This window comes from Varroa jacobsoni, unplaced genomic scaffold (genome assembly GCF_002532875.2).
Source record: "Varroa jacobsoni isolate VJ856 unplaced genomic scaffold, vjacob_1.0 scaffold_337, whole genome shotgun sequence".
NCBI lineage: Eukaryota > Metazoa > Arthropoda > Arachnida > Mesostigmata > Varroidae > Varroa > Varroa jacobsoni.
Genome location: NW_019213239.1, coordinates 96709 through 107099, shown reverse-complemented (window position 1 = coordinate 107099; position 10391 = coordinate 96709). Strand labels below are relative to the sequence as shown.

The 10391-nt window shown below is 39.4% G+C and overlaps 2 long non-coding RNA genes across 3 annotated transcripts in view; one reads left to right on the top strand and one right to left on the bottom strand.

Annotated features, from left to right (window-relative positions):
* Nucleotides 1–3556: 3556 nt before the first annotated feature.
* On the bottom strand, nucleotides 3557–8353 carry LOC111259472 (uncharacterized). Its single transcript, XR_002679649.2, has 3 exons — nucleotides 8261–8353; nucleotides 4934–4984; nucleotides 3557–4548 (listed from the first exon to the last, which is right to left on the bottom strand). It is a non-coding gene; the product is annotated as an uncharacterized LOC111259472 (long non-coding RNA).
* Nucleotides 8354–8752: 399 nt separating this feature from the next.
* Nucleotides 8753–10391, top strand: part of LOC147753630 (uncharacterized) — a 3305-nt gene continuing 1666 nt past the window's right edge. Inside the window, exons 1-2 of one of the 2 annotated variants that reach the window (XR_015310600.1) lie at nucleotides 8753–8779; nucleotides 10251–10313. This is a non-coding gene — a long non-coding RNA (uncharacterized LOC147753630). The other variant, XR_015310601.1, reaches the window with a different exon arrangement.

The following is a 10391-nucleotide window of genomic DNA, read 5'->3' as shown; positions in this document are numbered from 1 at the left end:
CAGTTCTATTTTTATCTAATTGAATAATGACAGAATACCTTCGAAAAATCTAACCTGTGGGTGAGCGTTGACATACCAAACGTAGCATTATTTTCTATTGCTAATTCATCTGCTTCCCCCCGCCATTGGAAAATCTCGTCTTAGGTACGAACATGTACTCAGTGGGTAGAGGGTGAAGGGGGGGGGGGGAGTGGAAAGGCTAACTGACTGCCCGTCAGATCGCCTACTTGTCAGTGTTACCGATCAGCCAAGACTATTCTGACTTGCGGTGTCTTTCGCAGCCTTTTTGCTGGACACTCAGCTGGATTGGGTTAGAATGGCGCCTACATGTCGGATAGGCAATTTACCGGATTAAATGAGTTCGTTGTTGGTTGACCGGTGTGGGTCGAACCTGGCCAGGTTGATACAAAGCTTGCTTGCGCGTCCAACGATCCGTTCATCCTTACCATTGCTCGTCTAAATCGCTTTAGGTTGCTCGAATCGTCATGGCTTCGGCTTGACTATGGCATTTTATCCATGGAGTTTTTCCGTCTCCTAATTAACTAGCTAGCGTCCATGAGCGATATCGTTTTGTGTGTGTGTGTACGCGGTTAGTTATATTCGTCCGCACTTTTATGGGGCCGGTTGTGCGACAGATATATCGATGTGGACGATTATGAATGTGGGTTATCCCCAACGTAAGCCTCCATCCTGGCACCCCTGAGTATCGAGGTTAGTTGAGCAGAGAGTCGCCGATATGGTGGGCAGGCAGATTGAGCTTTTTCAACTGAAGTGCCCGGTTACCTGTCACCTTCATACGATACGTGGAGTGCACGCTGAATACGTGAAATAGTGCATTTTAAAAACTACCTTGAAATTATTGACTTGACTGGCAGTCTTATGAAAAGAGAGTAATACTGGACCATGTCTTTAACAAGCCCCTGAAGCCAGTGTTCTACTTGAAAGAAAGGCATGACACATTGATGATGTAGGTCCAGAATTTACTTACCTCCAAGATGAAAAACTTTGTTTATGAGACTAGCAAGATCACCGTCACGCATGATCTTACCGTATTCCGCTAAATTCGATTTTTCTGCACACGAGATAACATATATCCTGAGATTAATAAGTTTTTGACGTCATACCTACGAACAAATCTACAAACCTTTGTCCCCTTAGCGCGTGCGAATCGCAATTTTAACCAGTCACATACACATTTTCGATAAGGGCCCAGTCATCTACAGTAAATTTATGGAAAAAGAAAATAAAAAATATGTCCAGCCCGTGTACTTAACCCAAGATGAAAATCGTTAGTAAGTGGCTAGTTGTTGTTTGCTATTACGAAGTTAATTTACTTTGCTTTGTATTGAGCTGCAGACTAGAAATTGCTAATTAATATGGTATTAGGTTGTTGGAGAGTCAAGCCATTAAGGTCTTGAAATTGGCGTTCAGAAAAGGCTCGGGGCTAGAACGATATTTTACGATACGGGTTGACGACAGCTTTCCAATATAGCGAGACATACCAACAAGCAAAAATTGACAAAAAAAAAACTCAGTTTTTATAGGTAGGTGCGCAGTTGCCGTTGTCTATGTACTCGGCTGTCCCATATGGCTCGATATGAGTAACTGTTTTACGTTTTCTAATCCTTTGTGTATTTTATGTATATCATGAGATTTATAATATGCTCTAGCACTTTCAGCAACTTCGATTTAAATGTAAATGAGGCTTGGCCCTAGGATTTTGAAGTGTCGATTTAACTATGTATATATATATATGCCATAGGTTAGTCAGAATAAATATAGGTAGTGGAAACAAATGACCCAACCTATCTTCCTATGGCCGTATCAAGAGCTTTTTCCAACGATCTTCCACAAATGCGAAGCATTTGAAGATTCCTTAGTTTAAAACTGTTTCGTTATTGGTCGGTTTCATTGGCGTTTCCGTGTTCTTCTATTCCAAAAAGCTTCTTTTTGATGAGAGCAAGTGGCCGGTGCAATGAAGATCCGATCCTTTTCACGATACTACTTGCCATTCACTACTGACAACTAAAGCCTAGGAGGAGCAATTGAACAGTAAAATTATCTACTCTGACGTTTATCCAATTTACTTTCAAGTTTTAGCACTAAAACGTATATTTCACAGTTAGTTATATACGCTTTATTCCTATAACAAGTATACCTTCTTCAGTGAAGTACTTCCCGGATTTCGGCGATTAGTCGATAATTTTTAGTCAAAAAAGTCTAAACACACATCAGAATAATGGAATAATTATATGAGCTTTATGATTTACGTATATGGTCATTTAAAGATCACATTCAACCTCTGCTAATCGACGGCTCTTCTTCGGCACGAGATTCTTCCCCTAGAGCTATACCGAAAACTGCTCGGCGAAAGATACTTTCTTCTGAATGGCGTTCATTAAAGTATTCGTTTTATCTATAGCTTAAGTCTTCGTATAAGGAAGACTTTTTGTAGCCAATTGACGAAACCAAGCTGAAGTGCAGTTTATTAATGAAGTTATTTAGTACGGCCAATCTTACTTCATCAAAGTAACCCACCATATGAAAGTGGGTCGTCGAATAAAACCGTCAATAAATTGTGCTGCAAGTTGAGAGACTTGGCAAAAATCGCCAGTAATAAATTGTTTGTTAATAAAAAAAAAAAAAAAGCCTAAATTGTTCTCATACCGAGCTAAAAACAAGCGTGGACCTTGCATTTACTTCACTTACTTAAGTCAGGTTGTATTTTGGAAATTTCGATAAATCCATCTGTAATTAGGCTCAAATGCGGTGGCCTTACCGGCTGATTCGTGCCGCGCTCGTTGGCTGACATAAGAACAGGATACAACATGCGCCTACTGAAATCCTAAACAAACTATTTTTCCAGCGTCTTCCGAATACGTATTGCTCCTTCTGGCGAAGTCCGCCTGCAGGGCTCTTATTATTTCCGACTACCGCAATGAGTAGCATCGTTGAAACGGGCGTTTTATTAGGTGCTTTTTAGCGCTTCATTGTTGATCCTTAAATGGTCCTCTAAGTCTAACTGAGATGAACCTAGGGAACTCCGCATGTAAGGCAGAAGGCCAACAGTAAGGCCGCCTCCCAGGTGCAGGCTGATATTTCAGAAAAAAACTTATGCGCAGAAACGTGTTCGACGCACACAATGAAGCAACGAAGATGCGCTTTAAAAATATTTGTTAAAAATATTAAAGCAGTCGACAAGGGAGTTACGTTGCTTAGTATAACAATATGCGGACCATCGGCAAGACGTCGGTACGTACGTTGTGCTTCAGTAGTCAGTATTAGTGGACTCGTCAATACGTTATACACCGTTTGCTCATATTTTAGCGTTGTTTAATGGTGACCAGTCCAATTGACAGCTGTGCTTCTGATGTTCGTTTGCTTTTTTTGCGCTCATCTTGCAAGGACCTCATCATGTTAATCTTAAACTGCGGAAGACGTTTTCGTATATACTGTCATATCTGAAAGCAAAAGAAATCTTTTGTATATCCATTTTATGTATGCGCAACCTTTATGTGTTCAGCACGCAAACCGTGCAGATGATATCTCATCTTTATTTGTTTGTAAATTTACAAAGACCTTCGCTACTATAGAGTCGTGCCTGATGTATTGTGCGATCGAATGAAGTTTAATGAAATCCGATAATAATAATAATTATTATATTTCTCGACAACGTCTTTCAAAAACTTTTCGCCCATCTAAATGGTTATTATAAAAAACATTGCAATTATCTTATGAATATATGTATTAAAATGAAAAATGGTATAAAATAGTTAAGTAAACACTTCATTTACAGTTCAACAAGCATTTCCACAGACTTTTCAATAATAGCAGTATCAAAAACAGTAATGTTTTTTTTTCTTTGTTTATAAGTTAATATTTTCACATCCCATTTATTTATATTCGTCTCATTTGAAAACGATCAAATTAGAGGCGTTGTTTTGTAGCCTTCAATATGAACTATAGTATAACAGAAGAGTTTGAACAGAAACGGAAATCTTTGCAAGACATTGCAGAAATCGATACGCTCATTCTTCAGGGGAGGTTTTTTGCAGCCTAGCAGTTCAGGTTCTTCTAATCTATTCTAGATTACTTAGCTATGTTGGCAAGTATCCTTTGCGAACTTCCTATGGCCTTTTCATTTAACCAGCTTCTGCTATACCTATCTATTTTCTATGTGGCGTAATATATTAGTTTCCGGTGGTGAAGTCTGTCCAACAATGGAATCTGCTTTCGATACATATACTTATTGTCGACGGAAAGTTAACTTAATCTACCCACGTCGTTGACTAGTTGGCCTGGGTGACTCTAGCTATGAACGTGGGTGAGGCGTCATTAAACGTCGATCTGATCTTCTTACGTATCAGGGACAGAAAAAACACGTAAATCTAAAGACAAAGGCCGATGACCGATTTGCTCTACCCACGCGTTGGAAACAGGATTAGCTATTCGGCTGAGTGTCGACTCCGATCTAGTGAGACCGCAATCCCGCTTGTTTAGCCTGTACTGCACTCGGACGTTTTGCATATAAGCCTGTTGCAGGCCCGCCTGTAGTTAGATTGCAACAGTTCAAAATGAAGATCCAAAGAAGAATATTGCCGGTGGACAGGTATATGCATGTGGAACACTACGGGTAGTAAGTGTAGCTATAATGCTGCACATTAAGGTGTTAGAAATATACTAAAACTGAAAAATCAGAGTTTGTACAATGTTCATTTTTTGAGTCATATCCTGTGACTCATGCATCATGCATGTGCCCCGCTGCTCGGACAGGGGCAAAATGTAAGTAGTAGAAACAGATTGAAAGCTAATTCTAGAAAGTATTTCGATATGTAATAATTAACAAACGCTTACGCTAAGCCCGATTCCCAAAAAGCAGTTAAATATATACAAGCGAAATTATAATTTATTTTCGTGCACAAAGTTAACTTACTTCTTATCTCACATGTGGATGCAAGCACTCGATCACTACTCGAAACTGGAACTGGTACCGAGAACAGCGCAGGAGTTCATTTGTTAGAGATAATAACAGGCAACATTTACATAGATTTATTACCTCTTTTCATTTCTTCGATTCAAAATATTGTTGCAGTACTATAATGATGCTGACTTTTATCGGAACCGCGTGCACAATAGGTCCTACAGGGCTAATACAAATAATAGAGAACTTTTATGATCCTAATGTTTCTATTTTTGCCCACACCTCTCATGATCTAGAGCTGTACACTCTTCAAAAATAGGTATTGGTATCTTTAGCAAAAGTGGACGTTGAAAGGGTGGGCCGAACCAGTTTTTTAATGCTTTCGAAACACACAATATTCCGTCAAGATTCCGTCTGAACTACATAGCAATATGAAACTAAGCTAACATGCCTATATGTTGAAACCTGTCATCGGTTCCATGTAGCCCCACAAGGTTTACTACAGGCATCTCTCGGTTTGCAATAGTCGTATGAAACATAGGATAACCATCGGATCATGGAATTGTCAAGGACGCTAAGTTTACAGTGCATCAAATCTTGTCAACGAAGGCCCCATCAGGTGCTAAGTAAAAAGAATTTCCAAATAATAACTATTGTCCTAGGCAGGCAAACCGACACATAGACAAGCCATCATTTTGCGTTGCAACACAAAACTGTGATTATCTTTATTATTTCCCATCTGCTCGAATTGGCTATCGCCGTCCTAACTAGTTATTTCTTTTTGTTTTTTACAATTAATTTTTTACCACTGATTTTCCGTAGAAGATCAGATGTTCTCGTTACTTCGTTAAGTACCAGAGCAGAAGTTGTTACGTCAACGTATAGAAATCTAACGCATTATAGTACCATGCTATACTAGAACTGTTTGCGATCGACCAGACGGTCGGACTATTCATCAACTGAAATCGGCTAACACTATTATATACACTTTATATACTGTTTTTTATTTCAACAGATGTGTGTCGCAATTTATTGTATGTAGGTGATTTGGTTAGTATTATGAGTGAGTGAATCAAACGGCGGGCCTACATAAATGATCTAGGTCTTGATTTAGGAGAATTGATTTATTTCACATCTATTATGTAACGTAATATCATGATCAATTATTTGTGAATCTAATTATATAGTAAATAAGATACGTTAAGAAATTTTAAGAGAAATTCGTGGCATTGTATGGTCAATGATATACTTTGTTTTCTGCTGAAGCCCTAATCAAGGTAGAAAGACCATTATAGATCCGCCCTTGGACGACAACGATTCGGTTCGGAGCCAACACCGCCCGTAGCCATTTTTCTGCGTTGTGCATATTCCGTTGTGCTGTCCTGGAGCCTGCCTCCAAGCGTATACAGATTCGTGACGCACTACGTCAACTTGGAATGATTTAAGAATTACGGAGGAGGCTCTTTCACCGCGTACTCGATAGTAATCGATCTTTACTTAACTTCCAAAAACGATAACCTGTTGTTCGCTAGGGCACAAGTTTGTTATTTTATAAATTGGCTTTCGTTCGGCAGTAGTGAACCAAGCCATTACGGCGTACGCCTTGCCAAAACGTTTTCCGATTTAGGTAACGTACCGTGAACACATGCGTGATGTCACGATCTCATGAAATTTATAATGAATGGACGGTATTATCATCGTTATTATTATTATTGGCGGTGTTGAGTTCATTCTTTTGTTTCCAATGATCATTTCACGTTCTCCTCAGAGAATGCTTGCTGCTCAGTTGTGTATTTACTAAAATGGCGGTAAAATGAGGTGAGAATGAGGCTGTGATCTTCAATTCGTTTCTCTTCCTCAATGAAACGATTTGTTATTTTCCCCTAACCTGTTCCGAGATCGGTGCTTTGTAGAACAATTTGCTAAAGTATACTAGCAGAGCCAGCATGCAAGCGTGCATAACGCCTCTACATGTACGTACACGCTGCGAAACACATGTTTCATGGTAGAAAACCTGCTGACAACACGTGCTAACAAACATTTTAGCGGCGTGTAAAAACATTAGAGGCAGAGGCTCAAATATGACAAATAATATAAACATTGTATGATGGGAATATGCGTTTGCGGGTGTAGGATGGGAGTATCAAAAAATAAATAGACTGGTCAATTGAAAGGAAACTATATCTACCATATTGTACTTCTTTGTTTTCGACCGATCTACGATTTGCACTTCTAGATAAGCGTTTGTTAAGTTGATCCATCTTGTTTCTGCAAAGGCAGAAACATGGACGGTATGCCGCCAGTAGTCAAGCCACTTACCTTAAATTGCATAGTATGTCGCAATAAATCGCATTATATATATATATATATATATATATATATAATTATCCGAGACCATTTTAAACAATTACATATATGATATGTAATCATACACGAACATGTGTATATATATATGTATACCGACCAGCTTAAATAGAGTTTTTTTGCGATTTTGCTTATAATTTAACTTGGGTTGACAAAAAATTATACTGATGAAATATTTCAAAAAAATATATATATATATTTATGAGCTAAAAATAGATCTAAAAGCTAAAAAAAAGATCTTGCTGTAACCAAGCTGACGCAAAAAGTTCTGTTACAAGGGTTAAGACTCTATGAAGCATTTAAACTTGAAAGTTTAATTCTACAGGAAGTACTTAAATTTACCGAATGATTAGCTTTAATAGTCTATTAATTAGGGCTAATTGAAAAAAGAATTACGGAATAATTGAATTAGGAACCAAGACTCGCTGGTTCAAGCCCTGACGAGATACACCATATGACAACTAATGAAGATACAGGCAACGTACCATAACCAGAACGGGCTGTAGCAGTCAGTATTAGTGTCATAGCATAATGGAACAAAGATCATCAACATATAAGAATCGGAAAGTCATCGCTAAGTAACAATCCGTAGTAACGCTATGACCTAATAGTATAGTTGAACCTAATAGAGTTCAGGTTCAGGTAGGAGCGAGTTAAAAAATATGTGTTAGGTAACTTTCTTTGAACACTGTAGACATGTAAAATTACGAAACTGATAGAATTTCGGTCGTGGCAGTGATTCGCGATTGATGTTGCCCTCTGAACTGTCGTTTGCCACCGTTTTGTACAGGTTTGGCTGGCTAAATCGCTGCTCTCTGAAATGCGTCTGCAAACTGAATACAATTATTTCAACTTTTCCTAAACTTTAACTTCGGTTCCGTTAGATATAAAAGTAGGCGTTCTTTCCTCCTGTCGCAGAAACTACATTTTTATAATTTAAAAACAAAATCAGATCAACTCCATAATGTAACTTACTTTCATAGAGAGTATTCATTGTCACACATGCAGTTACTAGCGATAGCTAATACCCAAGGCAAAAATGCACAGAGTTCTAATTTGAGGATGCTCACGATTTTCTTCTAGCGGTTCTATGCGTATTCAAGCTAGGCTGCCTTCTCTGCAAATCAGTACGCCATTGTCTACATTGTGCCATGCGCCGCGTCACCTCCATCGCCGCCACTAGCAGGCTTTTATGACCCTTCACCTAGCGATACTATGAGCGTGGCCGGTCTGTAGATCGTCTGTCCCGGCCCCTATATCAAATAGCTGCTACGCCAGCCGAATGCTGTTCAGAGCGGCCGCAGTGACGGTCCTAGAATGCTCCTTTCCACTAAAGGCCGCCCGTACACTCTTACCTGATTCGACAACCCCGACATCGAGAAACCCGACTAAGTCCTTTAGTCTGGATAGGACACGCAACATCGGCGGTTTTCTCGGTATATTACATACCAGAGTAATAATCGTAGCCGTGATAATCATTGTAGTTATTTCAATGTGAGTGTTTTTACAACGGAGACAATGTCCTACGTGTTATTTGCTAGGTATTCTTTTACTTGAAGTTTATCGTTCGTCACAGTTGTCTCCCGACGTGACGGATAGGAGGGCGTCCCAGCTGACTGTAGTTCTTCATTGTGCGTGCAGTAAACCTCATTATAATCAAGTGCTTTGAAAACGAAGAGTCCCACCTCAAGGCCTGTTATAAAACACGCGCTAACTGCTTGTAAAGAAGAAGCAGGTAGCACATTTTATTGGAAAGTTGAATGATCGAATATCTGTGCAGGCTGGCGTCTGCTTTGCATCGGATCATTGTGTCGAGTTGCGGGATTTGAACCTAGTTCAAATATTTGTATACCTAAAATTAAGTATATATATTGCAAGGTATAGTACATAACGACCTGTCGACTGCTAGCAGTTCATCCTGTAGATAGATTACATAGTGGAGTCCCCTTAGTGCGCAACATATTTGCCTGCTACGCTGCGGTCGAGGCCGGGTGCGAATCCGGCCATTGACACACTTCGTTTTGTGCTGGGAGCCATCCATCTGATGGAATACCTAGTTACGCAATTTAGAACGACGTTTGAAACAATCAAAGACCAAGGAAAATCGTTGTACGTGGTGATGAATATCTTACCGGTTAGCGCTGATAGCGGCTTACACTCGACACTGCCTCTTACGCTAAAGTTGTTCATACTTGAGTACCTTTACCATCAAGGTATCGATCTTGCCTTGTATCCATATTAGTTTGTAGTAAATTTCTTTACGTAGCAGGACGTATATATATATATATATGTATAGCTGGTACCCTAACCGTACCATGTGCTGCGTCAAACCCGTAATTATGTGTGATATAATCGTACGTAAACCGACTTCAGTGCCACTGATGCACGTCAAGGCAATGGCTTGTATAATAATACGATCGTGTCTCAAGCGTTACGTGTCGCTAAGCAAGGACAGCTTACACGAGACCACTTGGGCGCAGTGATTTCAAAAACCTTCCAAAAGAGCAAACAAATGGCAACTTTTAGCAGGGCTTGTCGTCCATAGCAGGCTAGAATACCGTTCCGCGATAGAAACTCGAGCGTCTATATTGTAGCATTTGCTACTGCCATTCTAAGAAGCTGCTACGGCCCTTGCCGACAATTACTAGAATAGTGGAGGAGGGTCATTGGCTGCATACTCACAAATGGAATAAAAGTAATAACGAGCCCTTTTCTGACTGTGGCCACTTTGCATCTCTGTCGAGATCGGTCGACGACAATCCTAAAACATCTTGAACTGTGGCGTGAAATTACCTCATTTCTGCTGGTAGGATTGGTTAGCAGCGATCGTTGATTGAATTAGGTCGACTGAGCTTTTAGCAATAGAATTTATTGAATAATAATATTAACAATTTTACGTTTAAATAATTACTTATACTGTTTTCATTATGGGAAGTAATCAAGTCGATTGTTCACCCTATTTCAGATTAAAATGCGAGAAATTGTGCATATCCAGGCCGGCCAGTGCGGCAATCAAATCGGTGCAAAGGTACTCCATCGAAACTCACTTATAAACATATATATCTTATTAATTAAATTATATTCAATGTTAAACTATTACATATAT